At 41.9% G+C, this 22,507-nt stretch overlaps 1 long non-coding RNA gene across 1 annotated transcript; it reads left to right on the forward strand.

Annotated features, from left to right (window-relative positions):
- Positions 1–229: 229 nt before the first annotated feature.
- Positions 230–4,083, forward strand: LOC129047798 (uncharacterized). Its single transcript, XR_008509553.2, has 3 exons — positions 230–294; positions 1,649–1,780; positions 3,727–4,083. It is a non-coding gene; the product is annotated as an uncharacterized LOC129047798 (long non-coding RNA).
- The last annotated feature ends 18,424 nt before the right edge of the window (positions 4,084–22,507 follow it).

Here is a 22,507-nt window from a genome sequence, read left to right on the forward strand (position 1 = left end):
CAATGAGATTTGTCCCAGTTTTACATTTCCTTAGTCATTTCAGACACCTATGCAGATCCCATCTGTTTTTTTGAGTTGAACATCTTTTCCCACCCCTCTCCTCCACCAGTTGTCTGTTGCCTTTAATTAACATCTAAATAGATAACACATTCTTCTTTAATTATAATATGGAAATGTCTATGAACAAAACAGATACTTTTTTTTTTTTTTCGCAAATGCCTAGGAAGGAGTGGCTCCAGTCAAATTCATCCGAAGTTTTAGGCAGCTGCATCTACACAGCCCGGGGGCGTGGAGGTCAGTGTCTGGGGACAGAGGTAAATACCCTCAATCTGTGCATCCATTTTATTTTCCTTTTTTAGTACCTGATTAATCATCTGGTGCTGAGGGACAGTTCTCGTTTCTTTAAATTCTTCTGGTTTGATTTGGATTTTATACATCACCTACAGCCTCCTGAAATGCCAGTGACTTGGATAGCTGTAGCTCCAGAAAACTTTTCTTTGAGAATTTGGGTCCCTTTGAGCTCCCCTCAGTCTGGGAGGCAAACATCCAATGAACACAGTGCAGAAAAGGAAGCCTGCAGATCCTGCATGGCAGAGGAGCTACAAGGGCAGGGTTCCACATCTCTGTGTCTGACTGATGTAGCCCGCCGCCCCAGGCCACTGGGCCACCTGAAAGCTGAGCATCCTTTTTAAAAGAATTTTTGGACCTTTTATTTTGAAATAATTTTAGACTTAAAGAAAAGTTGCAAAAATTAAATAGATTTCCTTTATACCCTTCACCCTGCTACCTCTGTTAACATCTTACATAATCAGGAAATTAACATTGACAGGAAATTAACCAGGAAATGAAACCAGGAAATTAACATTCGTACAATGCTCGTAACTAAATTGCAGACCTTATTCAAATTTCCCCAGCTTTCCCCTAATGTCGTATTCTTGAGCATCCTTTAAAAAATGATTTTTAATGCATCACAGATATTCACAAATGATTTGCATTGGATCTGTAGTCATACCTGGAGGCCCAAAGAGTGGGTTATATCAATTTTGAGTTATACGTTTGGTCGTTTGTGTGTTAATTTTGAAATCACAGACTAGCTCAGTGCCAAGCATGTAGTCTTGGCCGAATGAACATCGACTGTGGCCCTGTGCTTCACGCTGTGATTTCAAAGACGAGCTAGATGGAGTCTCTGGAGTCAGCATTAAAACCTCTAGGGAAAATTATGTTCTTACGTTGGTAATTCCAAAGATAAGCTGTAAGGAGCACAGGTGGAGCATTTGCTCTCTAGAGATCGCATGTTGTAAGGAAATTTTGCTTTTCTGAAAATTAGAAATTAGAAAAATTCTGTCAGCCAGTAACCTTTTAACAAATGGTGGAAACTAGAGCGGGACTGGGAGGAGAGGTATCTGGAATTAGGAAATATAGCCTTGGCCGGCCTCCTCACCACACCCGGAAATATATCCCTTTGAGAGTAAATTAATGGGACCCCTACATTTATGGAATGAGGATAGTACTGATATTTGGATAACACTCTATAACAAGTGGTTTTCCATATAGTATGTCATTAAAAATCCTCCTCTCAAAACCTGATCATGGTGGTCTGGTGTGCAGAGTGAAATAAAGCATCTTCACTGGCTCTGTTTCTTTCCAGGCCTTGAGATGGCCTGGATCCAGAGGCCCCCTGTGAGTGCAGTCAGTGAGAGCCCTTCAACGTGCCCTATATGGTGTCTGCTTCAGACAACTCACATGCCTATGCTGTCAGGACTGGAATCCTCCCCACCGGGTATGGCCTTGCCTAGGGATTCTCTAAGTCTTATGTTTACCTGTGCTGTGCAGTTCAAATGTTCTAGTAGTGAAGGAATGACCCACTGATAGAAATGAAGTAGCGAAAGGTGACAATTTAGGAATTTCACCACTAGGCTAAACCACTTCCAAACATTCAGAGAACCTTGGATGAGCAGTTCAAAGTCCAGGGCAAGCACAGAAAATGTTGTGAACAGGTTTCACTCTTTATTATCCTTTGTTATGAAGATGATGTATTAGTAACAGTGCTACAGGTAGTTAGGCATGAGTGGGGCAGGAGAGGGCTCTCCCTCCACCCACTAGAAATGTCAGGTGATGGTTTGGCAATTATTGCATTGCTTCTCCAAAACTTATAATTCGGCAGCGCCAGGCAGAGGCCATTTCCTGATGGTTCACACCTGTTAACATCAAAATGCTAATTGAGTGCAGGCCCCAGGTAGAAGCAACTTCCTGGGCATGCGTGTTAAGGGACAAAAATGGTGAAATATGATCTTCTGGGGGCACCCTCCACTGGAAAAGGAAGAAAGCCTCAGATGGGCATGTGTACAACTCCCTAAACTCACTGTGTGTGCTCAATTCCAAAGAGTAAGGAAAGCACGGGCATGCGGAAAGCCCACCCTAAGGGAAGAATCCCGGGAGAGAGGTGAGCCTGTAAAGTCCCCTATAAAGGCGAACCTATAAAGATCAAGGTCAAAGGCCCCTTTTGCTGTCTTCTTTTGCTCTCATTTCTCTATTGGACCTTCAGTGCCTGCTTGGGTCTCTTTCAAGCTAATTTTCCTTTCTTTCCTGTTCTAAAGCCTTTTAAATAAACTTCCACTCCTTCTCTGAAACTTGCCTTGGTCTCCTTTCTGCTTTATGCCCCTCGGTTGAATTTTGGACCCATACAGATATGCTGCCAGTAACTCGGGGAAACTTGGATCTCTTTCACTATAACAGTGGTAATTGTAATCAACGATAAGTGCTTCCTCTGTGGTTTACTTGAATTATTTCCTTTAATTCTGACTGATTTAATTTTAATTCTGATTTAATCTATAAATCTATAAATTTTCATCCTGATTTAATCTATAAATAGGCAATAATACAGATGAAGCTTAAAAAGTTGGGCAACTAGATTGAAGTCAAGTAGACAATAAGTGCACAGCAGAGCCTTGATTCACACCCAGGCATCTTGGCTAAGAGCCTGCCCTCTTAAACATGGACCATACTGGGACACAAGTAATCCCAACATCCTTCTGTTTGATTTGACCTTCAGCATTCTCTCTTCTGATTTGTTTAACACTCAAGGCCTGGTTTTCTTATTACCTAAAACATATGCTCTTTGAGCTTTTGTTTCCTATTTCTTTGTAAAATGAGGTAGCTCTGTTGGTCAGTCTCTAAACTCCTTTCTAGGGCTAAAATTCTACAGTCCTGCAATTCCTTTTTTTTTTGGTTGTTGTTGTTGTTGTTGAGACAGAATCTCACTTTGTTGCCCAGGCTGGAGTGCAGTGGTGCCATCTCAGCTCACTGCAACCTCTGCCTCCTGGGTTCAAGTGATTCTCCCACCTCAGCCTCCCGAGTAGCTGGGATTACAGGTGCCCACCACGATTCCCAGATTATTTTGTATTTTTAGTAGAGATAGGGTTTCACCATGTTGGCCAGGCTGGTCTCAAACTCCTGAGCTCAAGTGATCTGCCTGCCTTGGCCTCCCAAAGTGCTGGCATTACAGGCATGAGCCACTGCACCCAGCCAGTCCTGCAATTCTTGATATCAGTCTTTAAGTGTTGGATATCTTTAACATTGCTGCTAAAAATATGCAACAAACAAATTTTAGGCTTGCAAAAATAAAGAAATCTGGATGGACCCACCAGAATGTTACCCAGGGTTATTTGTGGGTGGAGAGACGATGGTTGTTTTAAAAACGATTATATTTCTTTTTTTTTTTTTCAGACGGAGTCTTGCTCTGTTGCCCAGGCTGGAGTGCAGTGGGGTGATCTCGACTCACTGCAACCTCTGCCTGCTGGGTTCAAACGATTCTCCTGCCTCAACCTCTCAAGTAGCTGGGACTACAGGCACGTGCCACCACGCCTGGTTAATTTTTGTATTTTTAGTAGAGACTGGGTGTCCCCATGTTGGCCAGGCTGGTCTCAAACTCCTGATCTCAGGCAGTCCACCCACCTCAGACTCCCAAAGTGCTGGGATTACAGGCATGACAACTGTGCCCAGCCTATATTTATTTTTGGCTTGTCTTTGTTTTCTAGTTTTTCTCTAACATAAATACTTGTATAATAAAGAAATATTAAAATTTAAGAAGTTGTGATCCTTTATTGTGGGCTGGTAGCCTACATTCAGCCCTTGACTTTCATGAGTGACAAAAGAATGAAATAGTCTCCTAGAAATAAGATAAAAATATTAAAAATTTTAATTGTGGTAAACAAAACCAAACCTAGCATCTTAACCATTTTTAAGTGTACAGTACAGTAGTGTTAAGTATATTCATATTGTTGTGCAGCTAATCTCCAGAACTCTTTTCTTCTTGCAAAACTGAATCTCTGCACCCATTGAACAACTCCCCATTCCCTCCTGCCCTTCAGCCCCTAGTGATATGGACAGGAGACAGGGAAATACTAAGGAGAAGTGGGTGGTTCCCTGGCAAAGGCTCCACCCTTAAGCCTGGAGACCTGTGGCCCTAAGTGGGAACATGCATTTCTGGTTTTGTGCCCCAAAAATTGTCTTTTGGCCTGCCATGCCCCCCATCCTATATCCATATAAACCCCAAGCCCCAGGCTTCAGAAGCAGATGAGCAGGTGAGGAGACAGGGAAATAAGAGACAAACAGATGAATGGCAGATCAATGCAGCAGAGAAAGAGAGAAGAGGAGGAACGTCTGAATACCGAGAGGAGTTTGGTTAAGGGTGGTCAGAGGGGAGTTCAGCTGCTGGATGGCAATACTCCAGGGAAAGATCATCTTCCCACTTCATCCCCTTTCTAGCTCCCCATCCATCCCTCTGAGAGCCACCTCCACTGCTCAATAAAACCCCGCATTCATCCCTCAAGCCTGTGTGTGACCTGATTGTTCCAGGGACGCTGGGCAAGAGCTTGAGATACAGAAAGCTGTCACACTGGCCCTCTGCCCTTGCAAAAAGGCAGAGAGTCCATTGAGCTGGTTAACACTCAAGCTGTCCACAGACGGCAGGGCTAAAAGGGCACACTGTAACTCATGCCTACTTGGGCCCCTGCACCTGTCTATCTATGTGCTTCCCCTCCCTTCAGGGGTTTGAGCAGCGGCAGTGACTGAACAGCTAAGCCACACCCCAGTTGCATGTCCTGCGAGGGGGAACAGGGAACTCTCCTGTTTCATTGGCAGCCACCATTCTATTTTCTGTCTCTCTGAATCTGATTACTTTAGATACCTCATATGAATGGAATTGCACAGTATTGTCTTTTTGTGACTGGCTTAGTTCACTTGGCATAATGTTCTCAAGGTTCATCTATGTTGCAGCATGTGTCACAATTTTTTTCCAGTTTAAGGCTGAATAATATTCTATTGCATGTATATACCACATTTTGTTTATCCATTCACCTGCCGATGAATAAGGTTGCTTCTACTTTTTGGCCATTGTGAGTACTACTACTTAAAGGTACTTTTTTAAAAAAATTGGGGCTGGTGCCTAATTCAGGGAAAAAAAGGAAGTAAATATCTATGTACAGTAAGTCCTCACTTAACATCATTGATAGGCTCTGGAAACTGTGACTTTAAGTAAGACGACATATAATAAAATCTTTTTTTTCAACTTTTATTTTAGGTTCAGGAGGGTACATGAGCGGATTTGATACATGAGTGAATTGTGTGCTGCTGGGGTTTGGCGTATAAGTGATTTTGTCACCCAGATAGTGAGCATAGTACCCAATAGTAGTTTTTCCACCTTCGTACTCCTCCCACCCTCCACCCTCAAGTATGGCCAGGTGTCTGTTGTTCCTATCTTTATGTCCATGTGTACTCAACGTTCAGCTTCCACTTATAAGTGAGAACATGCAGTATTTGACTTTCTGTTCCTGCGTTAGTTCGCTTAGGATAATGGCCTCCAGGTGTATCCACGTTGCTACAAAGGACATGACTTCATTGTAATTTACGGCTGTATAGTATTCCATGATGTATATGTACCACATTTTTCTTTTATCCGGTTCACTCTAGGTGGGCACCTAGTTTGATTTTATGTCTTTGCTATTGTGAATAGTGCAGCAATGAATATATGAGTGCATGTGTCTTTTTGGTGGAATGACTTATATTCCTTTGGGTATATAACCAGTAATGGGATTGCTGGGTTGAATGGTAATTCTGTTTTCTGTTCTTTGAGAAATCCCCAAACTGTTTTTCACAGTGGCTGAACTAGTTTACATTCCCACCACCAGTGGATAAGCAGTCCCTTTTTCCAAAATCTTGCCAACATCTGTTATTAACAAAACCAATTTTACCATAGGCTAATTGATATAAACAAGAGTCAAGTTCCTATGGCATATTTCTGGTCACAAAAACATCACCAAACTTCTAAATAAAGACTCCAAACACTTTTAATATTACACATTGAAATATGAAAGTGGACTGTACATATACTGAAGAAAAATTAGCCGCCCGGGTGTGGTGGCTCACACCTGTAATCCCAGCACTTTGGGAGGCCAAGGTGGGTGGATCACGAGGTCAGGAGTTCGAGACCATGGCCAACATGGTGAAACCCCGTCTCTACTAAAAATACAAAAATTAGCTGGGTGTAGTGGCAGCACCTCTGATCCCAGCTACTCAGGAGGCTGAGGCAGGAGAATCATTGGAACCTGGGATGCAGAGGTTGCAGTGAGCCAAGATTGTGCCACTGCGCTCCAGCCTGGGTGACAGAGCAAGACTCCGTCTCACAAAAAAAAAAAAAAAAAAAGAAAAGAAAAATTAATGAAAACAAGTCAGATAACTACCCGATTATTCCAGTTCAGGGTGCAGGTGGCCAGAGCCTCTCCCTGCAGCTCTGAGTGCCAGGTGGGAAGCAACCCTGGAGTTCGCCATCCCATCGCAAGGCAAACTCACAAGCACCCATGCTCACTCACACTGGGACCAGTTAGACACCCGATTTACCTAATGGGTACAGCTTTGGGATGTGGGAGGAAGACAGAGTACCTGAGAAAAACCCATGCAGACATGGGGAGAACATGCAGACTCCACACAGACAGTAGCCCTGGCTGGGAACTCATCAACATTATCATGAAATGATGTTGAACGAAACGATGTTATTTGAGGACCTGCTGTAGTTTGCCTGAGCACACTGGCTCTTGGGAATCTTCACATCAAATTAAATGACAGCTGGGGCTTTGGTAATGCTAGCCCCCCATGGTTGGTGTTAGCACTCACTGTGTGTGAAATCATAACATCCCTGTCAAATGGCAAGAGTTTGCATAGGACTTGAGTAAGTGCATAAAAACAGAATTGAACAATTTTTTGGGGGCTAGACATTGTGGTTCATGCTTGTAATCCCAGCACTTCGGGAGGCTGAGGTGGGCAGATCTCCTGAGGTCAGGAGTTCGAGATCAGCCTGGGCAACATGGTAAAACCCCATCTCTACTAAAAATACAAAAATTAGACCGGGTGTAGTGGCTCATGCCTGTAGTCCCAGCACTTTGGGAGGCCAAGGTGGGTGTATCGCTTGAGGTCAGGAGCTCGTGACCAGCCTGGCCAACATGGTGAAACCCCATCTCCACTAAAAATACCAAAAAAAAAAAAAAAAAAAAAAATAGCTGGGCGTGGTGGCGGGCCCCTGTAATCCCAGCTACTAGGGAGGCTGAGGTAAGAGACTCACTTGAACCGGGGAGGTGGAGGTTGCAGTGAGCCGAGATTGCGCCATTGCACTCCAGCCTGGTGACAGAGAGAAACTCCATCTCAAAAATAAAAAATAAAAAAAAAATTAGCCAGGTGAGGTGGCAGGTACCTGTAGTCCCAGCTACTTGAGAGGCTGAGGTAGGAGAATCACTTGAACCTGGGAGGCAGAGGTTGCAATGAACCAAGATTGCACCAATGCACTCCAGCCTGGGTGACAGAGCGAGACTCCGTCTCCAAAAACAGAAAGAAAAGAAAAATTTTTTTGAAATAGCTTAATCAGATATTTAAAATTATAAAATTATAAAAGAGATTATAGGCCATGATTACACTATGCCCAAATGTTGTTGTTGGAAAATCAGGTTGTTGTGACACGACCAGGATAATTTAGGCACATGGACACATTGTAGGGTGTGTAGGGCAGGGCTCATTGGGTAAAAAGGAAGAAAAAAAGGGAAACAGGGACTCTCAGCAAAGTAAGAATCCTGCTAGACTGAATCCCCAGTTACCACATGGGAACAGGAGCGGCCAGGCTCCTCCCCCCTGCAAACAGCTCAAACTTCCCCACGCCCCACCCTGTCCTCCCAGTGCACAGGTGGGTTGGAGATTCTCCAGGGAGCCCTTTTTACTTGGCTGTCTCAATATCCTATAAACTCCATGAAAAGTGTTGCACCAGTATTCTCCTTATGTAAAGAAAGCAAAGACTGATATGGGAGGTATTCTCTACCACAAATACTAAAACTTTTTTTTGTTTTTAAATAATTTTAGATTTACAGAAGAGTTGTAAAGATGGTACAGAGTTTTCATATACCCTTCACCCAGCTTCACCTTATGTTAACATCTTATGTAACCATGGTACATTGTCAAAACTGGGAAATTAACACTGATATAATATCATCAACTAACATACAGAACATATTCATATTTTACCAGTTTTTCCACTAATGTCTTTTCTTTGTTCCAGGATCCAATCCAGGATACCGTGTTGCATTTAGCCATAAAAGTTTTTAATTAGGAGAACAAAAGGAATATCAGCTGTTAGGCCTCAGAGAATATTTCTCAGTGGATGCATAGGGGTGTTGGTCAGGGCAAGTTTAAAAATCCTCTTTTTGACACTGGTGTCCGATGCAGTGCTTCCCAACTATGAGAATGCCTTTTTTGGCATGATGTGGGCTGTCCAAGGAGCCCCAAGTTATTGAAGACCGAGAAGGGCTTGATTCACCCAAATGGTTCCTCTCTCGTTATTGAAATTCTTCTCACATATCAATCTGTTTTTTTTTTTTTTTTACATTTGCACAAGGCATCCATAGCATAAGTCACAGTAAGAAACTCATCATGAGAAGGTGCCAGATTACAAAATAGATTTTCTTTTTCACCCTAATGGCAGAATCAAAATTTTAAAATTACTGTGATTCAGGAGGCTTAAGAGCATGAGTTTTGAAACTCCATGTCTTTTTTTTTTTTTGCCAATGTAAACTGTATTTTGGACTATAAAAAACTAAAATTGCCATTTAATTCAGGCAATCTCGGGTTTAAAACAATTGCCCTGCAGAGCTGTGCTCTTCAAGTTGGAAATGAAATGCGCAATTATACCATAAATGAGGACAGAGAGGGGACCACCAGGAGAGGCAGCACACGCCGCTTTGCTGTTCAGTGTGACTGAGTGTGTGTGTGTGTGTGCCATAAGTGTATGTTGATTGTGTGTTGTGTGTGTGGTTTGTATGGCATGGGTGTCTTGTGTGTGGTGTACATGTGTCTATGTGGTGGGTATGTGGTTTGTGTGTTGGGTATGTATGTGCTATGTATATGTGTGTGGTGTGTGCATGTGCTGTAAGTGCATTGTTTGTGCAGTGTGTGTGTGATGAATGTGGATTATGTGTATGTCTGGTCTTGTGCAGGGAGCTGAGACCTAGGGCTTAGGGTTTTTGTTTTAAAAGTATCTCTGCATTGAGATCGATTGGTAAAGTCTTTTCAAATGTTTTGCCTCTCCAGAAATCATTTGGTAGGTATTTTCTTAAGCCCAAATGTTTGCTTTTTAGGAGGAAACTTCAAATACTGTAAGCTAGATTAAAGTGAAAGTGATTGCTGCATTACTGTAATTTCAGTAAATGCTGAAGTTTAATTAAGCAAACAAAGCCACTTTTATTCAGTTATTATGCTCAGAGATTCAAGAGGGCCTATCTCTTTTGTCTCTGATGTATAAATCTGTTTCTTCTTGTCAGTTATAGCCATTTCTTGCTTTTCAGAGGTGGCTACATGGGATGATGTGCCGCATTTTGGCATCTCTCCCCATCGGCCCTGTGCCACTCTGTGGGAGATGGACAGTGTTGTTTAGATGCTGAGTATGGGAGCTCTGGAATCAGACCACCTGGGTCCAGCTGCTGGATCCACCAACTAGGTGAGGGCTTAACCTCAACGAGTTTCCTCATTTGTGAAATGGGCTAATGTTGGTACTTTCCTTGCAGGGATGTTGGGAGGCTTATGTGAGATGATGATGTAAACGTAGTGCATGGAACATAGTAAGTTTTCAGTGAACACACACTTTACATGATGAGAGGATCTTGGACGGATATAGCTGTCCTCCACAGGTATAGAGAAGGAGGGAAGCCATTAGTGGGCCATTTTGTCCAAGATTTGTTATGAATGTATTCCATTTTGGTTGCCTACACTGATTAGATTCATGAGTGACCTCTTACCTTGTGCATCAGTGTACCTGCCCTCTTGGTGGGATAACTAATGCATCACTTAACAAATGCTCATGAGGGGTTCTGAAGATGCCAGTGGGTGTAGATCTGGTTCACTGTTAGGGCAAAAGTCCTTTGAGCAAAAGTGCTCTCTCTCCAGTGTTGAAATTGGCCTTATCATCTATTTCCTGCACTGGAATAGGTAAGTGTCTCAGCAAAACGGTACTCTCAGAGCATTAAAAACAATGGTACTTAGAGTATTAAGAACAACAGTACTCTCAGAGCATTAAATGGTACTCTCAGAGCATTAAAAACAATGGTACTCAGAGCATTAAGAACAACGGTACTCTCAGAACATTAAAAACAATGACAACAACAATAAATGCCTGGCATATTATATAAGTCACTCTGACTCTGCAGTTATTTGCCATGATTTTCAGATGAAAGTTCACATTTTGTCCCTGCTATTTCTGGGCCCTTATGCAGACATTAAGGTCTCAGCAAAGTGCCCATTAGAAGGCTCTGGGTGCTGAAATGGAGACTGTGGATGTGTGGTGCCTGCTGTGAAGTGCTCATTTGTGTTCCCTTTTTACTTTCTATTGGTTGAGGAGGATCTCCAGGCCCTCTCCTGGTGTGAGGAATGCAAATTGTGGATTCAAAGGGGCTGTGGAGGTGGGGAAACTCCTACAGAAACTCAGAGCCTTCCACGTGTCTAGCACTGAAGCCGCTGCAAAAGAGTTTTGTGAGGACATGTAGTGCCCAGCCAGCTGGAAAGATGCTGATGGGGACAACTGCTCCATCCACCACGCCAGCATCCGCTTCTGCCTGCTGGCCTTCCTGGTTAGTGCTGGTCTTTAAAATCACTGGGAGTTTTGCTGAATGTCAAAAATTATCAGTGAGAAAGCATTCCCGCCAGGTTTCTATCAGAACTCACCTCTCCCTCTCTTCCTGTCTTTTCTGCTGTAACCTCAGTCTGGGCCCCATAGGGGGATAAAGCCACGACCTTCAGGTAGTCCTCATTCAGTGTTAATGACAAAGCCTTCTCCTGCACCTATCCTTTAATCCCAAATTTATCCCATTTCCCCTCAATCCCATCTACTCAGCCAAGACTTCTTCATTATTTCTCCAGCAAGAGGTGGATCAATATCTTCATCTTTTTTCAGGCATGATTTTCCTCCCTTCATTTCACTTTCTCTCCAGCAGTTTTTCCAGGACCATTTTCTTGTAGAACATTTTAGCCCTTCTAGGTTCTCTGCTGCTAAGCTTTGCATCAGGCTTAGCTGTACCTTCATGTCCTCCCCATCCACCTCACCAAGGCAAGTTGTCTTTTTGATGTAGATAACTCTTGCCCTCTCACTTTTAATAAATGTGTCCAAATTTTCAAAGGGTGATGACAATTTTCTTTAGACCCTGAATTATTCACCTGTACTAAAATGGGGTTATGCTATTGATCAATCAACAAATCAGTGAAGAAATTGGTAAATGATGAATGTTGTTAAATGAATGTAATATGTGTTTTGAGGGTGTATGAAAGGATAAAATCTATTGGGCTGCTTTCAAGAAGCTTATAATCATGTTAGACAATATTAACGTACGTGAATCAATAAAAGAGCAGAGGACTGGTATGTATTAATTTTTACAGTCTGCCCACATGAAGGAATTGAGGTGCTTTACAATAAAAGATAGCTATATCAATGTTACAATAATGATACAAGATCAAAAGTCATATAATGAGTAGATAATTAAAAAGGAAACCCAATGTAAGGTAAATTGTTAGGCTTGAGTATAAAATTTAAGACTGAGCTTCCTGGAAGTTAAGACAAAGGAGAAACATGATGAGTTACATAATTTCCTTATACATTCCATAATTTTCTTACCCATTCCTGCACTGGAATAGGTAAGTGTCTCCGCAAAATGGTACTCTCAGAGCATTAAATGGTACTCTCAGAGCATTAAAAACAATGGTACTCAGAGTATTAAGAACAACAGTACTCTCAGATCATTAAATGGTACTCTCAGAGAGAGTACCATTTGGAATGGAACCACATATCACCTCTCCTGGGTCTATAAGAGAATGCTTGTCAATTTGCAAACAACAGAATATTTCATTTTCTTAGTATGGTGCTACATACCAAAAAGAATGCATTCATTGATTTATTTGTTGTGTACATACTGTGTTCTAGGCACCATGGATATGAAGGTGTACAAGACAAATCCTCTGTCTTCATAGGGTTTATAGTTTAGTGGGGAGAAAGAGTCAATAAAGTCAGTAAAGTAAGTAATTCCTGGTAGTGATGAGTGCCCCGAAGGCAAATGAAGTGGATGAATGAGATAGAGAGTGTTGGGAAGGCGGGGGAAGATGTTTTTGAGTAGCTGACATCTGAGCAGACAGCTGAATGGTGAGAGGGAGCCCAGCTACCAGGCCCAGCTAACTTTTTATATTTCTTGTGGTAGAGACTGGGTTTCACCATGTTGCCCAGGCTAGTCTCAAACTCCTGAGCTCAAGCGTTCCACCTACCTCGGTCTCCCAAAGTGCTGGGATTACAGGTGTGAGCCACCACACCTGACCCAAGTTATCTCTTAAGCAGCTCAAATTAAACATGTCCAAAACAGAAGTCCTGATTTTGCTCCCCAGATCAGCCCAGTCTTTATCCAAAGAGCATTTCAGGAGAAGGAAAAGGAAGCTCCAAGACCCAGAGGTAGGAAAAACTTGGTATATTTGAGAAACAGCCAGTCGGACTGGAGAGGACTTGTACAGAGTGGGGGATACAGTGGTGGTGGTGGGGAGTGGCAGAGGCCTGGTAGGAGATGAGGTTAGAGAAGGTAGCCATGTATGGCTTTGTAGAGATTTGGATTTTTCCCCCAAGAGAGATTGGGAACCAGTGGAAATTTTAATCAGGGAGCAATGTTGTATATTTGAATGCCTAATTCTAATTTCCTCTGGCTGCTGTCTGGAGAATGGATGTCAGGGAGCAAGAGTGGAAGCAGGGAGGCCAACTGGGAGACTATTGCAGAAGTCTCAGTGAGAGATGACAGTGGCTTTATCCAGGATGAAGCTGGTGGAGTTGTGTTAAGTGTTCAGAATTGGAAGTAGAATCAACAAGACTTGCTGATTTGCTGCATGAAGGAAAGAAGAGAAAGAGAGGAATTGAGATTGCTCCAGGTTTTTGGCTTGAGACAGTAGATGAATGATGATCTATCTTTTGAGATGGTGAAGACTGGGCTGGTTTGGGGAGCAAAATCAGGAATTCTGTTTTGGACATGTTTAATTTGAGCTACTTAAGAGGTAACTTGGACCAGGTGTGGTGGTTTACACCTGTAATCTCAGCACTTTGGGAGACTGAGGCAGGTGAGTCGCTTGAGCTCAGGAGTTTGAGACTAGCCTGGACAACATGGTGAAACCCAGTCTCTACCGCAAGAAATACAAAAACTTAGCTGGATGTGGTGGCATGTGCTTATGGTCCCAACTACTGGAGAGGCTGAGGTGGGAGGATCGCTTGAGCCTGGGGAGAGAGGCTGTAGTGAGCCATGATCACATCACCGCCCTCTAGCCTGGGCAACAGAGTGACACCCTGTCTCAAAATAAATAAATAAAGAAAAGAGATAACTCAGTTGAGATGTCAAGTGGACAGTGGTCAGGTAGATCCTTCAGTATGGATGTCAGGGAAGTGGTGGGGACAAGAGGTGTAGATGTTCGGGTGTGAGCAGGCATTCAAGTTGTGTCTGTGTTTCAGTGGAGCACTTAATGGACAGGGTTTTCTTTTCTCTTTTTTTCAGACACCTATTGTTTGCTAATGGACAGTGTTTTCAATGGAACACATATAGAAACATTTTTCAAATGGCTGCTTTGTGACTGTATTAGTCAAAGTTCTCCAGAGAAACAGATGTGTGTGTATGTGTATATATATGTGTGTGTATATATGTGTGTGTGTGTGTGTGTGTGTGTATATATAAAATCTCCTGGTTCTCAGGCCTTTTTCAGATTTGGACAGGAACCACACATCAGCTCTCCTGGGTCTCCAGCCTGCCAACTGCAGATCTCGGGATTTCTCACCCTCCATAATCACATGTGTCAATTCATTATAATAAATGCTATAGTAAATCTCTCTAGAGGGAGAGAGAATATCTTCTATTATGTATGTCTAAATAATACATATTTATCGGTTTCCAGAGAAACAGAACCAATATGAATCTCTCTCTATTCTATATAATATATAGAATATTATGTCGTATATAATACATATGGTACAACTCTGATGGGGCAGGAGACATCTCTGGTGGGGCAGCAAGTGTTGGTCAGGGAAGGATTCTCAGAGGAAGGGGCATCAGGGTTTTACTAGGTGGAGGAGAAGGCAGGGAAGCGGAGTATAGAGACAGGCATGGAGGTGTGGAGGGACCAAAGTGTCCAGACAAGAGTGAGAAATTCAGCGTGACTGGTGTGTAGGGTGAACAGTATAGAGTGGAGGGAATTGAGACCAGCTGGGCTGAGGGAGTGAAGGACCTTGTATTTCTGCCTAAGGAACTTGGATTCTCTCCTGCCGGCCCATGGCTCTCTACTTTTCATGGGTACAAGAATCACCTGGGGAGCTCATTAAAAAAGGGAATTCCTAAGTCTTCTCTCCAAGGAGATGGTTGCAGTAGGTCTGGGGCTCAGCAAGCAATAGCTTGAGGAGCTCCCCCGCCTGATTCTTATGTGGTTGATACACAGATCCCACCATTGCTATGGGCTGTGAAAGGCTTTTCAGAACTGGAAGTGACATGGTCCAATTTACTTTTTAGGAAGATAATTCTGCCAACTGTGTGTAAGATGGACTGACTTTACTGGTAGGGAAAATATATAGGAGTTGCTGCAGGCATCCTGGTGAGAGAGGATGAGGGCTAGGGCTGAAATGTTGGTGGGGATGAAGAAAAGGGCTGAATCTAAGGCACCTGTGTGAGTTAATACACACAGTTGACCTGAGCAAGTAAAGGACTGAGGAGAATGAAGGTTGATTCTTACATGTCTATTTGGAAGAACAAGTGGTCAATAATAAGTACCAGGCAATAGTAATGCCTGGTACTTGTTAGCTATTTGTGGAATGAGTGAATAAACAAATGAATAAATAAATATAGGACAGAAAGAAGTTGAGATGGGGGTAAGAAAGGAAAATTTCATTTTAGGTGTGTACATTTAAAGTCAATACAAGAAATATTGATCTAGTATTTGTGAGGGAAGTTCATACAGAGTTGGAGGTATGGATTTGGAAATTGCATAGAGATAAGTGTTCTTGAAGCAATAGCAGAGTCTGAGAATCTCACATTCATCAAGAAGGTGTAAGACTGAAAGAGAAAAAGCCAAGGATGTAAAGCATTTGGGGTATTTAAGGTCAGACAGAGGAAAACTGGCTGGTAGAGAGGGGAAAGTGGTTGAACAGAAGTTAGGGGATTGAAAGGAGGTATGTTTTGAAAAGGCATAAAAATAAAGAAAAAGAAAGAATTTCATGAAGCAAGTGTGCATGTGTGAGTGCATGTGTGTGTGTGTGTGTGTGTGTGTATTACTGGAGGGATATATTGGGAATATACTGTCAATCTGAATGTGTTCTACCTCAACTCTTTTTTTTTTTTTTTTTTTTTTTTTGAGACAGAGTCTTTCTCTGACACCCAGGCTGGAGTGCACACCCGGATAATTTTTGTATTTTTATTTATTTATTTATTTATTTATTATTATTTTTTGAGACGGAATCTTGCTCTGTCACCCAGGCTGGAGTGTAGTGGTATGATCTGGGCTCACTGCAACCTCCGCTTCCTGGGTTCAAGCGATTCTCCTGCCTCAGTCTTGTGAGTAGCTGGGACTACAGGCGCCTGCTACCATGCCTGGCTAATTTTTGTATTTTTAGTAGAGACAGGGTTTCACCATGTTGGGCAGGCTGGTCTTGAAATTCCTGACCTCAGGTGATCTGCCCGCCTTGGCCTCCCGAAGTGCTGGGATTACAGGCATGAGCCACCGTGCCTGGCCTGTTTTGTATTTTTAGTAGAGACAAGATTTCGCCATGTTGGCCAGGCTGGTCTCAAACTCCTGGCTTCAAGCAATCCGCCCAACTTGGCTTCCCAAAGTACTGGGAATACAGACATGTGCCACCACACCTGGCCCTAAATTCTTCTTTCTAATGTAGTTTGCCAGTTGATTTAGCTCTTTCTTAAAGTCATTCGTGAATCATGATAGGAAAACCAGGTCAACAGTATGAAGATACTTGTCTTCCTATTTGCTACAGCTGGAGGACAGCACTTATTTTAAATAGAAGCTGTTTCAGCATATTTAGACATGAGGTGGGCCAGGACATATTAACTCTCACTCCATACCCACAGCATATGTTTCTTTGTAGTATTTAGGTTAGAATCAGCCCTGTCAGTATCTCTTATCTGTTAACATTTTATAGATTTTGAAGATGTATTAATATACTCCCACCATCAGACATGAGGGTGCCCATGTCACTCTTTTTTTTTGGAAAATGTTTATTAAAAAATCTCCGGTAATATGTTTGGCAAAAACTGGTAATTCATTTTAATTTTGATTTCTACTCCAGGCAAACGCTTTTCACATGGTTACTAGACATTTGTATTTTTATTAGACATTTTTTTCTGTAAATTCTGTCCAGTTTTGTTGCCCATTTATATTTTGAGACCTTAGAGGTCTTTTAGATTGATATTTGTATGTTCCTTTTTTATTAAAGATATTAATAAACCTTCTGTATACTTGTTCAGACAATCATTGATACACTTGTTCAAACAATCACTTTTTCAAACAATCATTGATGCAGTAGTGGAAAGGAAGTGTTAACAGTATTTAGAGCAAGCTTTACACTAAATTCTGGCCCTTTGACTCTCACCAGCCAGGGTTCTTGGTCTTTGGCTCTTACCCTTTTGTTTACATTTCTGGAAGATTCTCCAGCCAAGCCCAAGAAAGTTTTTCTTACAGGAATGGTGCCCCTTGAAAAAAACTAGAGGATGAGCTTGTGGGTCCGATCTGCTGGATGACTTGGCTTCCTCGCCTCTCTTTCAAAGCTCAGGCAGGCATACTGGAAGTCTTATGGCACCCGGGGTATTGGGCTTCCTTGCAGTTGAATGCCAGGAATGTTGTTCTTGTTTTCTGCCTAAAAGGAAAACACACAAGTATTTATGTCTGTTGGATAACAGAAGTGCAAGACCTTCTCTTTTGATTCCCTCCAAAGTTTTAAATTCAGCATCAGATGATTATTTTTAAAAAATTAAAATCTGCCCCAGTGGTCGGGTGAGGGGAGCAGATGAGAGCCACTATCATATCATTTTCATTCTGTTGTCCAGGCTGGAGTGCAGTGGCACGATCTTGGCTCACTGTAATCTGACCTCTCGGGCTCAAGCCATCCTCCTGCCTCAGCCTCCCAAGTAGCTGGGACTACAGGCATGTGCCACCATGCCTGGCTAATTTTTGTATTTTTTGTAGAGATGGGGACTTGCCATGTTGCCCATGCTAGTTTTGAACTCCTGAGCTGAAGCAATCCCCCTGCCTTGGTCTCTCAAAGTGCTAGGATTATAGGCGTAAGCCACCATGCCCGGACTCAAATTTCATTTTTAGTAGTTTATTTTTGGTGTTTTGTTGTACATTGATCTTGTTTACTAGTAAACTTGATCAATTCCCTTATTTATAGATTGTTTTCTCTAGGAGAAGTTTCTTAGTATTAGTCTTTCTTCTTCCTCAATGGAAGAATTCATCAGTACGACCAACTGGATCTGGAGATTCCTTTGTGGAAAGACTTAAAATGATAGACTCAGTTTCTTTAATAGCTAAAGCACCATTCAGATTTTCTGATCTTTCTGAGGCAGTTTTAATAAGTTTTATTTTTCCAGGAGTTTGTCCATTTCATCTAATTTTCCAAATTTATTGGCCTAAGGTTGTTCTAATATCCCATTAGTAACTCTTTGATGTTTGTGGGGTGTAGGCCATTTTTGTAGTGAGGCCATTTTTGTTCCCTTACTTATGTAATTTGTGCTTGATCTCTCTTTTTTTATTAGTCTTGCTAGATAATTATTCCTATTTTTTCAGTGTTGAAGGGAAAGTTACTGAGTATCAGGCTGTCTTCCCCAGGCCTCCTCTCTTCAGGAATCTTGGCTATGTAGGTCCTGGCTGTCTTGGCAGGCTCCAACCCAGCTCCACAAGATTGCCAGCTTCTTTGCCTCTTAGCATTCATTCTCTGCCTGCCTTCTCAGCAACCCTCTCCCTGCCTCCCTACAACCCTGGCCACCCTAGGAGTCATTAATGCCTCCTAGGCAAAAGAGGTATACAGAATATTGGACCCACTTAGTCAGCTTCTTTTTTCTTTGGAATCTTAGCCTTTCAAATTCTGGATATTTTTGACAGCTCTCTGATAACGTTAAACAGACAGTTTAAATCTCAGACCCTTTATCTTTTACCCTCCTACCCTCTCATCATACCCTCCTCAGCCCTAGACAACCATTAATCTACTTTCCGTATCTATATAGATTTGCCTATTCTGGACATTTCATATAAATGGAATCAGATAGTAAGTGGTCTTTTATGACTGGCTTTGCATAATGTTTCAAGGTTTGTCCACGTTGTAGCCCTTCCCAGTATTTCATCCTTTTTTATTCCTTGGCAAATTGTCATCATCCTTTCAAGTTTGGGTTCACTTTTAACATTTTATCCTCTGCACTTTCAAGGTTGTGAAATATCTTTGAGAGTTTCTTTAACCTGACATTTTTGCCAGCATCCCTTTCTCTGGGACATCTTCGTGCTTTTGTTACAGCCACTCTCTTGTTTGAGAGCATCATAACCTACTTTCCTTAACTAATTCCTGAAATCTTGTTTCAAATTTCACGGCAGAATACTTATTTTCACCAGCTACTTAATCAGATAGCTTACCGTTAATCATTCATTCTGGCATCTGAAATGATGAAATGAGTCTTTATTGGCAGTAGAAGTTTCTTTGGCTTCCTTAGAATCACTGTTTTCTTTCAGCATGGCAACGATCACACTTTGGGATGCTAGCTGAACTGATTGAGATTATGTTTTATCGCAGCCCTCGATTCAAAGTGAGAGGTGAAGCTGGCTGGGCTTCTGGGTCCTGTGGGGACTTGGAGAACTTTTCTGTCTAGCTAAAGGATTGTAAATGCACCAATCAGCGCTCTGTGTCTAGCTAAAGGTTTGTAAATGCACCAATCAGTGTTCTGTGTCTAGCTAATCGGGTGGTGACCTGGAGAACTTTTCTGTCTAGCTAAAGGATTGTAAATGCACCAATCAGTGCTCTCTGTCTAGTTAAAGGTTTGGAAACGCACCAATCATCACTCTGTAAAAACATACCAATCAGTGCTCTGTGTCTAGCTATAGGTTTGTAAACACACCAATCAGCACTCTGTAAAACTGGACCATTCAGCTCTCTGTAAAATGCACCAATCAGCAGGATGTGAGTGGGGCCAAATAAAGGAATAAAAGCAGGCCACCCTGGCCAGCAGTGGCAACCCGCTCGGGTCCCCTTCCACACTGTAGAAGTTTTGTTCTTTCGCTCTTTGCAATAAATCTCACTGCTTTTCATTCTTTGGGTCTGTACCACCTTTAAGAGCTGTAACACTCACTGCAAAGGTCTGCAGCTTCGCTCCTGAAGTCAGCATGGACCACGAACCCATCAGATCAAAGAAGAAACTCCGGACACATCTGAACATGTGAAGGAACAAACTCCAGACACACCATCTTTAGGAACTGTAACATTCACCGCAGGGTCCCTGGCTTCATTCTTGAAGTCAGTGAGACCAAGAACGCACTGGAAGGAACCAATTGCGAACACAGAAGCAGACGCAAGCACTCCATTTCAACCACATGTGGCTTTCTCTTCCTACTGCAATTTAAGCTGAAATATGTGGAAGCTGCTTTACCTCATTTTTTATATTCAGTGAACTTAGTCAGCATAGTTCATACCCTAGCTTCATGAAGGCCTAGTTATTGTCCTATCTTTGCTTTGATGTTGCCATTTTCAAATCTTATCACACCAATTTCAATTTTCTACATTACCACTTTTCATTTCTTTGCTGCACTTTCAGATTTGTTGTAAAATTTTATATGAATTTATCACTGGGGACAAGAAGGCAATACAACTCTATGCTTTATTGTCTGTTCCTGAACCGAATAACAGATGCGTGGTGACCAGTCACTGACAGACTTTGAAAGAAGTGATGTGATTGGTTACTGATCATGATGCTCATCTGTTACTGATATGGTGATTTGTGGGCTTAGTTTAGCGCAAAGTTTGTACTTTATGTGATTACTCACCATTATATACAGTGGTAACTGCACTTTGAGTTGTTTTGTTGGGTGACTGATGTTATTTAACTAAACTATGGTAACTGAAATTTGTACACATTAGAACCATGCAAAAGGTGGGACGTCTGTAATCGCTTATCTTTAAACATAATAAAAATGTTCAAACACACTCTCTCATTATAATCATCTACTTAATAATTCTGGGTCTCTAACTCTGAATATCTTATTTGCATCAGAGTCTTAAGGCTGTACAGTTCTGGTTTTTGAGTTTAAAAATTATGGTATTGGCTCTGAGCTTTTGTGATTATCTTCTCAAAATGAGGTCTTCTCCTTGCTTCATCCCTCTGCTAATGAGTTCTCCGAGCAGCTCTTCCTCTGACATGTAGCATTTCCTTTCATGGACAAAACAGCAAGGCTGGCACTATCTCTAGCTCTTGTTCTCTCTCCCTTTCTTTATGTTCTTGTGATTTAGAACTGCCCTCCAGAAACACATCACACCCCACACCTGGCTTTATAGCTCCTAGCTTCCAGTGAGGATGAAAGTTTTGCCTTGGCACCTACAGTGTCAGCCAGCTAGACCCTGAGTTTTCTAATGAATAACTTATAAACACTGAAAGCACTATTTTCCCTGAAGAATGCCTCACAGTGGCTGTTACAACATTTCTTTCAAACCTCAGGCCAACCTATTATTTTTCCCTTTAAGAATCTAAGTTTCAAAAACTCTTCTATTTAACATGAGCTTCAAAGGCTCGCAAAAGGAAAAGGTTCCTGAAGAGGCTTTGTCTCTCTTTTTTTTTCTTTGGAACGTTTGATACATTTTCAATGTAACAAAATAGGTTTTAAATGAATCCAAAGAGATTCCATGTAGCTCTTTTGTACCTCCGAGCACTTAAAACATAACTAGGCATAAAGGAAGCATTTAACAAATGCTTGTGGCTTTATTGATTGAACTTACAAGCTGCAGGCATACTTTTATTTATATGTAAATTTATCTCTGCAAATTGATTTTTGTGGGTTGGAGAGGGAGATGTGATATACTGAATTGGGAGGAGGGGAAGAAAACTTGCTCTGTGAAGATTCCTATTGTGGGTCATTTTATCAGGATGACAATTTCAGACATCTTTGTTTGATGATGCTTTTGACAATAGGTTGTTTGCATCGTAACTACTCTCCTTAACTAATTCTTGGAATCTTGTAGGGAAAATATCTTCTGTTTAAATCTGTATTTTAAATACAGCCACCTATTAGTGAATGATAGCTATCTATTAGCGAAAAACTTTTGCAGTCCAAATAAAGGATTGGTATTTAAAAAGATAAGGCAATGAGAATTGGGGAAAGATATCTCATGAGCATCCTTACGACCTACCTATTTTCTGGAGGGAAAAAGCACAAAACCTAATGGGAATTTCTTCTGGAGGTGTGCTGGTGGCCAGGCTGTCAAGTCCTCCGGTAGTTGGAAGTCTGGGCTATGTTCCTTTTCACTTTGTCTCACCTGTGATACCTTTGCTATGCTATGAATTCAGTAGACACCGAAAAAGTGTATAGTGAAGGGAGAGCTTCCTCTCCCTTCTGCTGTTATTTCTGAGCAACTTACGGCTATTTGAAGGTACAGATAAATCCGTGAAGTAGTCTTGTTTTTGTTTCCTAAGCCTGTAGCAGAGAAGGGGCCTATTTACACAGTGGGTGTGTGTGTCTATGGAGTGATTAAATCATGCTTTCTGTAAGACTTCAGAAGATGCCTTCTGGGAGGATCAAAGGTCAGTTACAAAGCAGTTCAGGGCCCAACATGAAGGATCTGAGAGCTTATGGTGCCATGTGGTGATGTTGGATTTAGGAACAGAAAAGCATAATGCTAGAAATTCCTGTGTGACATGGTTCATGACATGATTTAAATTAAGGGTAA

Source organism: Pongo abelii, chromosome 13, assembly GCF_028885655.2.
Source record: "Pongo abelii isolate AG06213 chromosome 13, NHGRI_mPonAbe1-v2.0_pri, whole genome shotgun sequence".
NCBI lineage: Eukaryota > Metazoa > Chordata > Mammalia > Primates > Hominidae > Pongo > Pongo abelii.